Source organism: Lissotriton helveticus, chromosome 6, assembly GCF_964261635.1.
Source record: "Lissotriton helveticus chromosome 6, aLisHel1.1, whole genome shotgun sequence".
NCBI classification, from domain to species: Eukaryota; Metazoa; Chordata; class Amphibia; order Caudata; family Salamandridae; genus Lissotriton; species Lissotriton helveticus.
Window position 1 is genome coordinate 168,614,598 of NC_136067.1, and position 17,503 is coordinate 168,632,100.

Below are 17,503 nucleotides of genomic sequence, written 5' to 3' on the forward strand. Positions count from 1 at the left end.
TGTGGAAGTAGGAGGCGAGGGAGTTGCAGAGGTCTTGCGAAGGGGTGATGTCGTTGTTTCCGGCGTTGGGGTTGGAGAGCTCTTTCACGATGTTGAAGAGTTCCTTGCTGTTGTGTGCGTTGTTGTCCAGTCGTTCCTTGAATGCGGTTTTCTTGGTGGCGTGGATCAGTTGGTGGTGTTTTCGGGTGGCGAGCTTGAGGGCAGTCATGTTGTCCGGTGTTGGGTCTCTGCAACAGGTTTTCTCGCGTGCTCTGCAGTTCTTCTTGGATCTCTTGAGTTTGTCGTTAAACCATGGGGCTTTCTTGCTGCCGGGTCTGCTCGGCGGGGTCTTCAGAGGGGCGAGGTCGTCTGCGCAGTCGCTGATCCATTTCGTGAGGATGGTGGCCGCTTGGCTGGGGTTCATTGTGCTGGCGGGAGGGTTCTTGCTCAGGGAAGTAGCGAGCTGGTCTGCAGTGATCTTGTTCCAGCTTCTGCGGGGGACCTGTTGCTGGTGATGGTGGAACGTGGTCCTTCTGAAGCTGAAGTGGACGCAGCTGTGGTCCGTCCAGTGGAGTCCCGTGGCGTGGCTGAAGGCGATGTCCTTGCTGGAAGAGAAGACCGGGTCGAGTGTGTGTCCGGCGTAGTGGGTGGGGGTGGTCACCAGTTGCTTGAGTCCGAGGTTGGCGAGGTTGTCCAGCAGGGTGGTGGTGTTGCGGTCGTTGTTGTTCTCCAGGTGGAAGTTGAGGTCCCCGAGGAGGATGTAGTCGGCGGAGGGGAGGGCGTGTGGGCTGATGAAGTCGGCGATGTCTTCGCTGAATTGTGTGCGTGGTCCCGGAGGTCTGTAGATGAGGGTGCCTCTGAGGGTGGTCTTGGGGTTGGCGTGGATCTGGAAGTGCAGGTGTTCGGCGGGTGCGAGGGTGTCGTCGGTGTTGGTCGTGATGCGGATGGTGTTCCTGTGGATGATGGCGATGCCTCCTCCTGTCTGGTTGATGCGGTCCCTCCGGATGATCTTGTAGCCGTCCGGGATGGCGATGGCGATGTCGGGCGCTGAGGAGGCGTTCATCCAGGTTTGCATAGACCTGGATCCAAACTGAGTTGGCATGGTGTGCAAGAAAAATTAGGGATTGGAATGTGGCCTGGGTGAATACCAGTGGCTGAGATTAATTCAAGTGTTCCATCCATCACTGTTTTGTATACTTATTGTGTCACTTTAAGTGGGACGGGTTTACACTGTGTCACTAGACCCAAGCTGTACTTGGCTAATGAGCTCATAACTAGGGCAAAACCGGTTCTTGGTTGCTTGTGTTCCGGTTCAGGGAGGAACCGGCTTGGCAGTTCGGGCTAAACTGTTCCGAATGGAGCAGGGTCAAGACTGATTTGCATATAGTTGGGTCCAAACTGAGATGGCATGGGTTGCAACATAACGATGGATTGGTATGTTGCTCTGAGTGATTACCAGTGGCATAGATTAATTCAAGTATTCCATCTATCACTGTTATGTATACCTATTGTGTTGCCCTAAGTGGGATTGGTAATCCTAGATCCAGGCCCCGTGCACACTGTGTCACTGGAACCAAGCTCTACCTGGCTGATAAGTCTATAATTGGGGCAAAAACGATTCTGGGTTGCTTGTGTTCCGGTTCAAGGATAACTTGACAGTACAGGCTAGTCTATGCCACTTGGAGCAGCATCAAGACTGAATTGCATATAGCTGGGTCCAAACTGAGTTGGAATGGTGTGCAAAATAATGATGGCTTGGGATGTGGTCTGAGTGATTACAAGTAGCTGAGATTATTTCAAGTATTCCATACATCACTGTTTTTGGATAATCTAAGTTTACAAGTCTTTGTAAATATGGGTTTGCGTTATTTGTATTTATCCATATTTGTTTTGTTTTTTAAAAATGAAGCTGAAACTGGTATATTTCCATCGCTGTTTAACCAATAAATATGCACTCATTCTGGAATACCTGCCAGGTTTCAGTAATATGAACACCTGCAGAAGTTAAATCAATGCACTTATATGCAAACATGCAAATGTCAGTATCAACATTGTGCATATCTACTGTGGTCCTTTCTTGTTAACCTTCTTATCTATCAATCCACACAGCTGTTGCCCTGGCAGTCATGGCAGAGAGACTTTAGAATCACTCAAAAAGCACCCAATTTCCAATTTTATCCACATTAAAAAATAAATACAGACAAGAAAATAAATGGTTTTCTGTCTGTGTTTATCTGGAAAAATCAGTAAAGACGGAAAACAGGGAGCCTTAATTATAGTAGATAGTGGAACGTACGTCATTGCCCATGCAACCCCCTACCTGACACAGTGTATTGCAAGGTAGTGCCGTGATACAGATAGAAAATAAATTGAGCAAATAAATAGGGAGCACTTCTTCACTTGCAACAGTACACACATCCCGAAGTACAGTGCATGTCTCTGTCTACAGACTGTTGTACACTTTGGGAGATGCGGATGCCAATCTATTGATGCAGTGGTGTAAAAATGCAACCGATGGGATAGTGCTGGCATAAGCAAGGGTACGGCTACCACGTGCGCAGGCGTTCTATAGTTACAGCTTAACTACCAGTTCCAAGCTCCTTAAAATGAATGTTGTTTTGTTGAGCATTAATAACACCGTATTGTTTATGTGTCGAGACACAAACGTTAATATCATGATTATTATTTTCAAGAGTATCTCTGCCTCATTAGGCTCTTTGAATATACTTTTGTGCATAATAGAGGCTTGGTATTAAACATCTTGGATGGTTGCTATGCCCCGTCTTTGTTGATGATTGATCTGTCTCCATCATTAGACATGTTACAACTTGTCGCCCTTGGCATGAATTCAACCTTCCTCAGAAACCGGTGAGAACTAGTTAAACAGGTGTATTCTTTTCAGAAAGAGTGGAGTTTAACTGTCCTGGAATGCACTTCTCTATCTGACCTTCCTCACAACTGTTATGTACTCTGAATGCATGTCACATAATGTCGACCTGACCAACATATTGTAAGTTCACGTATCATGATATGTTTGTAGTCAATATCCCGGAGTCGATGTATATGCTGATGGATTTAAGATTGGATATTGAGAACGAACAGCCTGCTGTGTCGAATAGATATTTACGGTTGTCAGCTTTTATTTCAAATGCAGAATGTCACTGAAAGTATGACGTCATTTATCCAGCCTACAATAGGCCTACCATGACTCCACGAGTATACTTTTTAGAGTCTATCTCATATTTGTTGTTACCTTATTTCAATGCCACACTGGTCCCTTCGGTAGGCAGCCACAGTACAACGGAAATAGATCCTTCCGCTGTAGTCAAGAGCAGTTTAATTGCAGTTTACCGTGTATGAAAGGCAAATGCAAGTTTGATGAAAAATGAGAAAGAATCCAATTGATTTCTTTTTATTGCATTCCTTTTAATTGCTGTTTACATCACGTCAACAGGATATACAAATGTAGTGACATAGGGATTCATTACAATCTTTTCTCATTCTAAACGTATCTTACAGTGTTTGGAAGGAAAATATAAGTTAAGTAGTTTATTTTTTAGAGACCACAGTCAACGAATAGGAGAAAGATAAAGACGTCACAGAGTAAAATCATGCATCCGAAACACACAAAAAATATAATCTTCATTAGTCAAGCATTTATTTAATATTTAGGTGTTTGATATAGCATTGACCAAACAGCAACCTCTTTTTCCTGGTTCATTTCGAACTAGATGTGTGTGTGTGGTTTGTTGAACAACATTGTGTGTGAAGGGAGGTGGTTATGCTTGGCCTGGGACCAGATTATATAATGCAGTATATTGTGGAGAGACAGTTTTGGCAGTACTCTGTTTAGATGTTTCGTTTTTCGTTACATTGGCAGTACATTACACATATTGCATTAACACATAGTCACAATATTTTAGACACAAAAAGGAAATGTTAATTGCCAGAATCATCCAGTTTATTTTGGTTACATACAGTGGCCTGAGTAGGAACCAACACCCCATGTTGCAAGATCACAAACCTAGTCACTATTTATCATTTCCTGTCACAAAAAATCATCACAACTGGTCAGATGCCTAAGACCAGCTTCTCCTCTAGACCCAGGCTCACAGGGCTCTGGGTTTCCCAAGACTTTGCCATGTAGTAGGGGATATATTCAAAATTGGGCTTTCTCAAGGCACTGCCCATCCCAGCTGCTGATCCACTTTGCCCACCACTAGTTCTAGTAAATGCACTATAATGGAATTCACCACTACCCTCTAAAACCAATATTCCAAAGCTATCTGAGGCCACCACAAGATGGAAAGAAGTGCTTTAGAAAAATTGAGAATGAAGTAAAAGAAAAATAAATACTCTGCTACTGCATATGGAAGAACAGACTATGAACAGATCCAAAGAAGAAACTTCATAATCCAAGATTAACTCCTGGATTACAAACTATGGTGAAAATGATTGTGTCCTCTTTGGGGCCTCCCACCATCATGAGCTGAAAGTTCTGTACACATTGCTAGAATCCTCCTAGCTGTTGTCCAGGAAGGGAAAGACTGGGAGACGTCTTCACAGAAACCCCACTGCTAGATTTCAAACAACCTAACAATTTAAATCAAATGATTGTCAAACTCAATCTAAATAGCAAGAAGTAGGACAACGTATGTTAACATAAATGATGCAGGACATATACACACATCCTGGCAACTAGGCAACATCAACATTCCACTAGACTTCAACAAACTTGGTTGCTTCACCTGCACATCTACTACTGTGGAGCTGATTGCATGCACAACATGGCTTAGGTTATTGTTCTTCATGTTGGCAAAATAGTAGTCATAGACAAATAACGAACATGTGCCTCTACAACTCCTAACACAGGAACCGAGACACACCTCTTGTGGAACATATTTCAGGACCGGGACTTAACAATGAAAAACGTGAGTGACAATTCTGTTTAGGAGATTCAAACAAAGAGAGAGATATGATAGCAACCTTATGTAGACATATGGGGCTCTACAAAGTGGATTAAAATGTGACACAATATTTTGTTCCACTACCCAAAAGGAACTGCTTTCTCTCCACCCCAGATACAATTCGCAGGAAATAGTGCACAAACAGAAATTTACCTCCTGGTTCTGAAGATGAGTGCTAAACCTGTGTAACTACTCAATCCCGGGATCAATGAAGCAATTACAATTATAGTTCTTTCCCACATTGGTTCTTGTCTAGACAATAATGCCTAATTTAAAGTGAGGCAGTTAGACTTTGTCGCCCTATGGAACAGAAAACACAATGTTAAATGTGAGTAATGTTGGGCAAGCCGACGATAGTCCTAGTAGTATTGGCTTGCTAACATGTTCTTCTGGCAACCTTGCATACATTTGATCTTATTATTTTGATCAATTGGCATGTCCTTACTTGACTGTCCTCCGGACAAAATGTATTCACCAAGTTAAACTGGGCTCTTTCATATTAAAAAAAACAGCAGAATCACTTGCTGCATACCCTAAGGATAATCTCTCTTCTCCAGTATTAGGGGTGTCTTTCATAGATTCACATGCCTGAATCATTCCCCGTCGTCAGAGTAGGAGTCCCACGGTATATAAAAAAGCAGTAATATGCCATTTGTACATAGCAAATAACAGTTATAATAAACCAGGAAGTACAGTAGCCTCAGCTACCAATGAAAAAACTTCCACATTAGTGACCATCAAAGTCGTTATGTTAGACCAAACTGCAGCCAATCAGGCCACAGCTCCCACCAAGGTATTCTCCCCAGAGACCCAGGCTGTCAGATTTTTTACCGCACGTCGTGTGATAGGGAGTCTCTCTGAGCTCTGCTCAGTTTTTTTCTCTACACTTGAAAGTTCTCACTTTCAGATATGTCTACATCTAAGTCCCTTTTCAGGGCCTGTGAATCTTGTGGCAAGGCAAGACTGTTCAAGGAGGACCCGCATACTCTATGCATATACTGCTTGTATCCTGATCATCAGGCTAAGGAGTGCAAGATTTGTCGCACTTTTCCCACAAAAACCCTCAGGGACAGAGAGGGTCGCCTGCTACTGTGGATACAGTGGAATAAGGATAAGGACTTGCCACTCTCTGAGGTAGGAAGTTTGGCCTCTATGTCTTCTATGGGATCTAGAAAAAGGATAGCTGAGGGTAAGGTGACTACACCCAAAGGCGAAGGTGGCGAAACAGGCCCAGCACACCCTTGTCGCTGATGAGCCTTCTACCTCAAAAGTGAAGAAAACCTCTGAAAAATCAGTGAAGCCACCTGTAGCAAAAAAGACTGTGTCTTTATTGTCACCTCAGAGGCCTGTAACCAAGGCAGCAACTTCTCTGCCGGTTTCCTGTCAGATAGCCACTACAGTGACTACTACCATGACTTTCTCCTCACCAAAATCCTCTTTGGTGATGTCCTCAGCGTCCTCACCAACTTTTGTGCATGTCCAAGTTCGTCCCATCTCGTCGACGAAGAAAGTTTCACCAACCGTCGACGAGCCTCCGTCGACGAAACACTCATCGGCGTCGACGAAAACCCTTCCGTCGACGACGACTTTACCGTCGACGAAGAAGTCCTTACCGTCGACGACGTCACCGTCGACGACCCAGCCGTCGACCATCCCATCGTCGACGAGGAAGACCCCGTCGACCATCCAGACGTCGACGAAGAAGACCCCGTCGACGACCCCGTCGACGAAGTCGTCGACGACGGCCTCGTCGACGAAGAAGATGGGTCCGTCGACGGCCCCGCCGACGGCCCCGTCGACGAAGAAAATAGTTCCGTCGACGACAGTTGTCGACGACGCTATCAGCGACGGCGAGTTCATCGCTCACAACAAAGTCAACGCCACAAGACTTCCCAGTGGATCAAGGGAATCCTATGACACCAAAACTATCATCTTGCACTGATATCCAGGTCTGGTCAGCAGCAAGCAATGTGATATCGTTGCCATCTCCAGCCACCACTGCGGCACTACTACAAAAGCGCCCAACCCAGTCTGCATGTATGTCGCCACTAACAATGCCAGACAGGCTCTTGGATTCCGAGGATGAGGGCTCTGGTGATGAATTATTTCCAGCAGCCAAGAGTCCATCTGACTTGCTGATACTAGTAAAGGATCAGGAAGAAGAGGAGCAGGTGACACAACCGCCCAGGTTGGATACTGCACCACCACCAGGGATGCAAATGCCTATGGAACTCTTTAGAAATTTAATGTCCATGTTGGACGATTACTATCGCCGTTTCCCGCCCTCAGAGTCGGCCGATTCACAAATCTCTTCCCCACGGCCTAGAGTGGCCCCGAATTCAATGCCTATTATACCAGAAGAAACGGGGCATACTTCATCCATGCCGGTGCCATATAACCAACCGGAGGATGATAATACTGAGGGGGAAGCTCAGGAAGAAGGTGAATTAGATGAATCGGATTCGTCGGAGTATGAAGATTATCAGGCTGACTCACCTTCTCCAGATGAACAACCAAAGGCTGACTCACCACCGGTGGATATTGCGAATTTCCACAGAATTATGGACAATGCAACCAAGAGATTTCTCATTACCATGGAGACTAAACAGGATGAATGTTTCCTGTACGACTTTAAGAGTTTGTCTCAGAGGCAAAGTTGGTCCATTCCTATCATAGACTTTATTTGGAAAGAAGGTCTAATGATCATGGCCACACCAAATTCTTTACCTGCAGTTTTACCTCGAGTAGATAAAAAGTACAGAGCACCATCTTCTTCACCTGCTTGCCTGATTGGACAGGCCAAGACGGAGTCAGTCATTGCGCAGGCAGCTCAAAAGAGAGCAAAGAACCCGTTGTCTCAAATCTCCATACCAACGGACAGAGACGGAAGACGACTCGATACTATTGGAAAAAAGGTATCAACGATTGCAGCAACCACAGTGAGGGTTGCTAATTCTATGGCAATTCTTGGCAGGTATGACAGGCAAATGTGGTCGGACATATCGCCTTACATTAAAAACTGCCTGAACCAGACCGGTCTGAGGCTATTAAAATCCTGCAAGAAGGAGAGTGTGCTTCATCGGAGATCATTGATGCTGCAGTGGATGTAGCAGCAACAGGATTCAGACAGTTGGCAGGAGCTGCAGTCCTTCGAAGAGAAGGATGGTTGAAATCTACATCCTTTAGGCAGGAGGTGCAAGCCAAGGTGTTAAACATGGCTTATGATGGCGAGTACCTCTTCGGCTCGCATGTGGATGAGGCTTTGCAGGCCATCAAAAAGGATACAGAAACCGCACGATCACTGGGTACTCTGCAGTATCGCAAATCTTCCTTTCGTGGCGCTAGAGGAAGAGGAAGCTTCTCCAATAGAGGAGGATATTACCAACAACGTTCCTATACAAACAACCAAAACAACCAGAGGTACCAGCCATATAAACAACAAGCTTATGGCCAAAGACGAAATACTCATTCACAGCCCCGAGGGAAGACCACATATCGGGGCAGAGACAACGCCAACAAAAAGTGAGAATCACTTCCTGCCGCCACTGTGTCCCAGCCAAAAAAGAATTGGAGGAAGAATATCCCTACATTGCTCAAAATGGTCAAAGATTACTACAGACAAATGGGTGCTGGATGTAGTGTCCAAGGGACACATATTGGAATTTGTAAAGACCCCTCCAAATTCACCCCCAAAAGGGCCACCCCCAGCACATCTCAAAGAGCTATTCCTTCAAATCAATACAATGATTCGGAAGGGGGCAATCGAGAGAGTACCTCAACACCAGAGAGGAACAGGCTTTTACTCTCGTTTTTTCTTGATATGCAAAAAATCAGGGGAATGGCGCCCAATCCTAGATTTGCGTGCCCTCAACAAATACATCAAAAAATTGACGTTCAGAATGTTATCTCTCCAAGAGATCCTCCAGTTTTTGGCAGAAGGCGACCACTTGGCAACACTCGACCTTCAGGATGCCTACTTCCACGTACCTATCTTCCCCAGACACAGAAAGTTCCTAAGGTTCAGAGTGGCTGGCAGGGATTTCCAATTCAAGGTGCTCCCCTTTGGTCTACGTTCAGCCCCGAGGGTCTTCACAAAGATGTTGGCACCTGTAGCAGCCCACTTACGATTGCAGGGTATTCAGATATACCCGTATCTGGACGATTGCCTTATCAAGGCCAATTCCTACGACACAGCAAGCGAACATGTCCAGAAATGCCTTTGCCTGCTTCAAAGCCTGGGGTTTTCAGTGAACTTCGACAAATCAGATCTGATACCATCGCAAAGGAAGTCTTTCCTGGGCGCACCGCTGGATTCCAAGCTCGCTCAGGTCTTCATCTCAAGCGAAAGACAGGAGAAGATCCGAAAGATGGCGTCCACACTTCTCAGAAAAGAGTGCGTTTCTGTTCGGAAATTCAAATCTTTCCTAGGGATGATCTCATCGTGCATCCATCTCACTCCAAACTGTCGTCTGAGGATGAGACCCTTGCAGGAAGATCTCAGTCATCAATGGTTGCAAGTATCAGGTTCCTTCGAGGATATCATCACCTTAACACCTCGAATGAAGAACACGATTCTATGGTGGAGTCAGAAACACCACCTGCAAGTGGGTTGTGCTTTCCTCGCAGAAGTCCCCAGATTCATAGTGACCACGGATGCCTCGCTAGAAGGTTGGGGTGCTCACCTTCAAGGGATGACGATCAGTGGCAAATGGGACACTCGACAAAAGAAATGGCACATCAATCTGTTGGAATTAAGGGCCATTTTCCTCGCCTTAAAATCCTTTCAGGCAGTTCTAGAAGGCTCGACAGTGTTAATTCGAACAGACAACACTACGAGCATGCATTATCTGAACAAGCAGGGGGGCACAAGATCAGCCCGATTGTCTCAACAGGCTCAAGAGATCTGGAATTGGGCTCTGGATCACGACATCAACTTATCAGCGGTGCATGTTCCAGGAGTAGCCAATGTGCTAGCAGATTCACTGAGCAGATCCAAGAACAGCACTCACGAATGGGAACTGCATCAGCCAGCGCTGGATCGGATCTTCCAGAGATGGGGTCTCCCCGATCTGGATCTTTTCGCAACATATCAGAACAAGAAATGTACTCACTTTGCGAGCTGGATTCCCCACAGAGACTCTTGCGGGGATGCTCTGTCAATGAATTGGGAACGGATATTTGCCTACGCCTTTCCGCCAATTCCGTTAATTCCCAAAGTCATCAGGAAAATGAGGAGACAACCGTGTCGAATAATTCTGATTGCTCCACGGTGGCCACGACAGTATTGGTTCACACAGCTTCTCCTTCTGTCAGAGCGCGAACCGGTCCAACTGCCTCAAATTCCAAATCTTCTAACAATTCAAGGAGGCAGGGTGTATCATCCGGACCCTCATTCTCTGAAATTATCGGCTTGGCTCCTCAACACCATGAATTTGCACACTTGAACATCCCACAAGACTGTCAAGAAGTCCTGGCCAATGCTAGAGCGCCTTCAACAAACAAAACTTACAAACTCAAGTGGAAGCGTTTTTGTGTTTGGTGCCAAACTATGAATTTACATCCCATGTATGCGGAACCGGAAAAGATCTTACCTTTCTTTCTGCAGTTGGCTAAATCCGGTTTGGCGCACTCCACACTTAAAGTGTTTTTAGCGGCCATATCACGATACCGTCAGGACGGTACGAATTCTCTATACTCCTCAAGAATAATCCAACAATTCTTCAAAGGTTTATTTTGTATGTTTCCACCAATACGTCGACCACCTCCATCATGGCATTTGAATATTGTACTGGCTCAGCTTATGCGCCATCCCTTTGAGCCTATCCATAGGGTCGATCTCAAGTTTGTCACTTGGAAGGTTGCATTATTGCTGGCATTAACTTCAGCCAGAAGGGTGAGTGACATACAAGCGTTTACATCTAAGCCACCCTTCTTGCAATTCACACATGACTCTGTGATACTACGCACCAACCCGAAGTACATGCCCAAGGTACCATCGGATTTTCATTTAAATGAGCCAGTGATACTTAAGACATTCTTTCCCATTCCGCAGTCACCAGCTGAGCGGACTTTACACACATTAGACATTAAGAGATGCCTTAAATTTTATCTTTCCAGAACAGCTGCCATCAGAAAAACGGATCAGCTATTTGTAGCGTATGGCAGACCAAGACAAGGCTGTGCTGTGACAAAACAGACTATCGCCAGGTGGGTCTCATCCACGATAGGGCTCTGCCATCAACAAGCAGGTAAACCCTTACAGACCTTACCTAGAGCGCATTCTACGAGAGCAGTCTCATCTTCAACTGCTTTGTTTGCTGGTGTGCCTCTCCTGCACATTTGCAGAGCCGCAACATGGTCCAGCAGACACACATTCACAAGGCATTACTGTCTGGATTCTTCAAGTGATACCGATGCCTCGGTGGGGAGAGCAGTCCTGCGTAATCTTTTTCAGTAAGGTGAGCCTCTGATGATCTCTCCCACCTCCTTTTGCTCTTTTACGCTTTCATATGTTGTTGCATTGCTTTATTTTCATGCATGAAAACTGTTCTTTTGGCGTATAAGAGCGACATATGGTATTACTGCTAACTACTCGGATTCAGGCATGTGAATCTATGAAAGACACCCCTAATACTGGAGAAGAACAATAGTTACTTACCTGTAATCTGTGGTTCTCCAGTATTGGTGTCTTTCATAGATTCACATGCACCCACCCACCTCCCCTCAGAGTCTCACCCAGACTGTTAAGATATATGTATATATACTCTGGTACACTCCAGTGCTACAAAAAATCTGACAGCCTGGGTCTCTGGGGAGAATACCTTGGTGGGAGCTGTGGCCTGATTGGCTGCAGTTTGGTCTAACATAACGACTTTGATGGTCACTAATGTGGAAGTTTTTTCATTGGTAGCTGAGGCTACTGTACTTCCTGGTTTATTATAACTGTTATTTGCTATGTACAAATGGCATATTACTGCTTTTTTATATACCGTGGGACTCCTACTCCGACGACGGGGAATGATTCAGGCATGTGAATCTATGAAAGACACCAATACTGGAGAACCACAGATTACAGGTAAGTAACTATTGTTCTTTCTGATCCGCTTCAACAGCTACGGAGCTCATGGCCTACATCAATAAAGGCCTACATCATTATGTGCTTATGACACCCAGCTTCATATAAAATGAAGGCGGGATCTGCTAGATGGTAGCAAGTGCTACTTTACCTGAAACTCATTCATTGTATGCTGTTTCATTATTCCTCTAGCACTCCAAACCATAGGGTTAACGCAGGGCATTATAACACCCTAGATTCTTAAAAAGCAGCTTTACATAAAGGTGTTGAGACAGAAATCATGCTTATCATTCCCGTTGATTTGACTCCTCTTCATTTCTCCTGGTCTGCGTCTCCAGCCACATCTATGCCTGTTAAGCACATCTTATGTTCTTCCCCATTAGTTTGAGGCATGACTGTATGCTTTGTTTTGTCTAGAATGCTTAAGTGCTCTATGGAGGCTTTAAGTCAAGAGTTCCAGACAGTTAATGTGGAGACAGTGTTGGTCTTTCGGTGTAGCGTGTGTTTGGGGTTCTAAGAGAGAAGGCATTCTGCTGTCTTCTCTGTTGAAAATTACAAATATACCCTTGCATTGGTTCCCCAGCAGATTGGTCACACACCTGAGACCAGGCCCTCTGCTTGCATACCATCAGCAAGTAATCAGAAACACTTAAGCTTCTGCATTCAAAGTTTCTAAACTATAGTGATGTCTACTTGAAGACTAGCCAATCAGATCTCTCAGCCCTGTATTTTTTTTATTAAGTTTTATATAACGCGAATATGACCAGTGAGGGTATCAGAGCACTTTACAGATGATCATAAAATAAGAAAACAAGAAAGCAAACAACAACATTATTATAAGAGGTACAAACTGTGTAGGTTCTCAAATTGAGAAAGGTAATGTCTGTAGAACAAGTCGACAGGACAATGTGCATGGTCCGACAATCAAGTAATAATCATGGGAGTAGATCATGAGTCAAATAATGGAAGTAAAAAAACAAGAAATTAAACAACAACACAATCAAGAGAGTTAAAAAAAATTGTGTAAATTCACAAATTGAGGACGGTAGTATCTCCAGGACAAGTTGACTGGACAATGGGAAGGTCCACCAGTCTAGTAATACTCGTGTGTAGGATCATGAGTCAAAATGGATGACCTAAGGCAGAAATGTGTTCCTAAGTCGTAATTTAGCTTCTTTTTTGAATGATGCAGTTGAGGAAATAAGTCTGATTTCAGTTGGTACAGAATTCCAAATTCTCGGGGCAATACACAAGAAAGCTCTGTTGCAAGTTTTCTTTTTATGGAATTTCTGGGGTTTCAGTACCAAGGTGCTGGTGCTTCTAAGAGATCTGCATCCACCAGATAATTCTAGCTTTTGTGCCAATTACCCAGGGTTGTTGTAATGTGGTGCTTTATGTGCCATGCGAGTAACTTCTAACTGTATCTTTGCTTCATATGGGAGCTCTTTTGGGGCTTTTAGATCATGGGTGATGTGTTGGTTTCTTTTTGTTATTTGACGAGTCTGGTAGCCACATTAAGAGATGCCCTTAGGGGTGCCAACTTGAATCTAGGAAGGCCACAAAGAGTTGCACTTCCATAGTTCAACCTGGGGATGACTAGTGCTTGGACTGCTGATTTGGAGTTGTCCTGAGGGAGGAAGGGTTTTAATTTCCTTAAAATGTTCATTTGGCTGCATGTTCAGGTTTTTGTCAAGTTTTATCCCCAGAGATCTCATGGAGTCAATAATGCGTGGTGAGCCGTGAAGAGCGGTTAGGTGATTCCTCCATAAAGTGATCTTGAGCAAGTGGTTGGGTGGGATAGTTGAGAGGGATTCAGTTTTGATGACATTAAATTTAAGGTGGTTACAGGTTAGGTAATTTTGGGTTTTTAGTAGAGTTGTGTTGAGGGACTTAATATCTTCTGAGGAAGAGATTTTCAAGTACAATTGGGTGTCATCAGCATACATATGGTAATAAGTGTCGGAGGAGTTCAAGATTTCAGCTAGAGGCTCCATGAATAAGTTGAAGAGGATAGGTGTGATAGAAGACCTTTGTGGGACCCCTAACGTGACCGGAGTGGCACTAAACCGGTACTGGTTAACCTTTATTCTTTGAGTTCTGTTGTGGAGAAATGAGGTGAACCAATTTAGTGCAGTGCCTGAAAGCCCCAGCTTCCATTAAAGTAAGTCTAGGAGACTGTCATATTTAGCCGTATCAAAGGCGGATGTTAAGTTTAGGAGGATTAGAAGGCAGGATTCGTTCTGATCCAACATTTTTAGCAAGTCATCCACTATGTGCATGAGAGCTGAATTAGTACTGTGGCCTTGGCAGAAGCCGTATTGGAATTAGTCAAGAAGTTGAAAATGTTCTATATGGATTCAAAGTTGGACCTGAATGCATTTTTCAATGAGTTTAGCTAAAGTTGCAATGTTGGAAATAGGTCAGGAGTTGTTTGGGTCAGCGCGGTTACCTGTCCTACTTTTAGGCAGTCCTGGATAGTGCCTTCCTGAAGTGAGGCATTTACTATCTTGGTCCAAAGTGGGAGTAAAGAGGATTTGATCTCTTGCAGATATTCAATGGTTATAGGTTGTTTAAGTGTTTTGAGGGTTTAAGCGCTGTAAGGATGTTTGTGAATGTAAATTTCACAGAAGGTTTTGAAAGTATTACACAAGGCGTTGTTTTTGAGGGGGGTGGTGCCCTGAGGGACCTGGTGGCTCAGCTATTTGTGAGGTAAGGAGGTTGATAGGTAGTATAACCGGAAGGAGTACCCTTGTTGCCCGTAGGTCCTTTTCAGTCATTTCCGTCTTTCCTCACAGTGTGTTTCCTCACAGTTTGGCATCAGATTGTACCCATTTATTGCTGTGTTAGGTTGATTATTCGATTGTTGTGTGACCAGTTCAAAGAGATTTTTAGGTCTGTTTTTGGCTAGGGCTAGCTGGATTCTAAAGAAATTTGCTCTCGAACTTCTTCTATGTTTATTATAGGAGTTCCGAACCGAGTTTAGACATTTTAAGTGTTCGATGGACTGAGAGAATCTGCATGCCTATTCAGCTAGTCTTAGATTATGCCCAGCTGCATTTAGGCTGTCATTGAAACCATGGTTTTGATTCTTTGGTAGCTATTTTTTTTAGTTGTAAAAGTGCAATAGAGTCAAGGATGTTCAGTATGTAAGCATTGTAGTTATTTGTAAGGACTTGGATGTCTATCATGTCTACCTGGGGAGGCAGAGAGTTGTTGCTGAGGGAAGTAAGATCATTCAGATTTATATTCTGCATTCTTCTTTTCTATATTTTGGTTTCTTCAGTTGTTTTTTTATACTCCCCACATTTGTGATCAGGAAGGTGATACGATGGTGATCTGTCCAGTCGCAAGGGACAATAGATTTGAGTTGAGTTTTCCACCTTTGCAACATTAAAGTCGAAGGGCGCATCCTTGTGTGTAGGACTGTCACAGAATTGGGTGATGTCGAGGCCGCCAAGAAAGGTTTTAAACCTGTTCACTGCCGAGTCATTCAAGTTATTCCAGTGTAGGTTAAAGTCTCCAAGGAAGATCTGGGTAACTTGATGTCCAGCGTGGATTGTGATGGTTTCCATGATTTGCTCAATGAATGGTAGGCTGTCTCCTCATGGGTGGTAGATCCTGTGAAGTTTGCATAAAGGTCTTGTTAATTGCAATGTCAGTGTATATGTATTTGCAAGAGGATAGGGCAAAGGTTTGTGACTATTTCAGTAAAAGATTGTTACGGTAGATGCAGGCAATCCCCCACCAGATCTATTGGCTGTATCTAATCTAATGATGTCGTGAGTAGGGGGAACTAGCAAGTCTAGTAGAGGAGCAGAGGCATCATTTAGCCGTGTTTCTGTAAGAATAGTGTTGTCGAGCTCATGTGTAAGAATGAGGTTAGATCTATCTGGTGTATGTCTAACAGCCGATTTGCATTTGAGTAGCATGCATTTCAGGTGAGTAATGGAGTCCACTGAGGGAGTCTGGGTGCTGGTAATATGTTTAATATTATCTTTATTTACGGTTCTAGCATTGTGATTGGGTTCTTTGTGTGGGTTAACAAGAATAGTGTGGATTTTGCCCGGAAGCTTAACATCCATTATCGGAGTTATCAACAAATGGGCATAGTGAATGGCTCCTTTATCTTCTTACCAATAGGATTACACCAAATAAGCCTCCTGGAAGTGGTGCCAGAAAGCACTGAAAGTAGAAAGTCTCTGAGTCATAAAACTGTAAGGGTGATAGTTAGTACCTTCATCATAATAATGGGTAGCTGCTACTATGATAATATACAGTGCCAAAGAAAGCTGTCAATCAAAAAGAAATTGAAGTTTAGCAAATGAGGAAGCTGGCGTTGCAACTGAATTTAATTCACCTATCCTGTGGAGGCTGGACAGAAGATCGAAGTTGTTGATTGTCTGTGGTGGGCATCAGATCGGAAATAGATCTAAGAACAACCAAACTGGATTTGGTGCCATAAGAAGGACATAATTGAACCTGGACTAGGTAAATGGGCTTTGGGCATTCAAGAAAGGTGAAGATATGGAGGAGGGTTGTTTTTCTCCATGACTTTGGTAGTAGTCAAAAAGAAAAAAAGAAAGCAATGATTTGCATTGATTGTGGGGTCAAAGAAAAGTTTTATAATGTTACCACTGAGCTATCTGTACAAGGATGTTCCCGTGGGCCCATGCAGCAGAAGCAGATATTAGGGCTTGGTAGTACACACAATATGTAATGATGGTTAGAAAACATTCGGGATGAGGCACGTCAAGATTTGAGTTTTAATTCACAGATGTGCAAATGATGACGGATCCTCCACTGGGTTTTGGTGGTGGGAGGAGGGTGGGTGGCATTAGGAATTGAAAGATAAGCTGAACTGTGAATCTGTTCCTTGATTAATTGGCCAAACTTGAGTATTCAAGAAAGGTGAAGATATGGAGGAGGGTTGTTTTTCTCCATGACTTTGGTAGTAGTCAGAAAGAAAAAAATAAAGCAATGATTTGCATGGATTGTGGGGTCAAAGAAAAGTTTTATAATTTTATCACTGATCTATCTGTACTAGGATGTTCCCGGGGGCCCATGCAGCAGAAGAAAAACATAAAGCAATGATTTGCATGGATTGTGACAGCAACAACTTTAAGGTATTTAATCAGGCAAAAGTTGGCAATGGACCTCGATGGCAGGCGAATGCTGACATTACTAAAAGAGGGTCGCTGAACAGATGTGCTTTAACATCCACCTTAATTCAAGCGCATTTGTAAGATGCAATAAAAGCAATATGAGAAGAAGTAGGTGGAGTTGTCATTCACTCAAACAGAAGACTTATTCCACAAATATAGTTATTGCAAGTAGTAAAGAGAAAAATGCATATTATTGTGAGTCTGTTGCATATAAATGTAAAATATGGTTCTCTTGTCTGCAGGTGAGACGATTAGTGCAATTGATGTCATTACTTTTAGCTTCTTGACTTTCTGTTTATAAAGCATATTTTGTACATTTT

The 17,503-nt window shown here is 43.8% G+C and overlaps 1 long non-coding RNA gene across 2 annotated transcripts in view; it reads left to right on the top strand.

Annotated features, from left to right (window-relative positions):
* LOC144762394 (uncharacterized) overlaps positions 1 to 17,276 on the top strand; it is a 361,263-nt gene extending 343,987 nt beyond the window's left edge. For both annotated transcript variants that reach the window (XR_013596086.1, XR_013596085.1), the window contains one exon: positions 17,066 to 17,276. This is a non-coding gene — a long non-coding RNA (uncharacterized LOC144762394). The remainder of the gene's footprint in view (positions 1 to 17,065) is intronic.
* Positions 17,277 to 17,503: the final 227 nt, after the last annotated feature.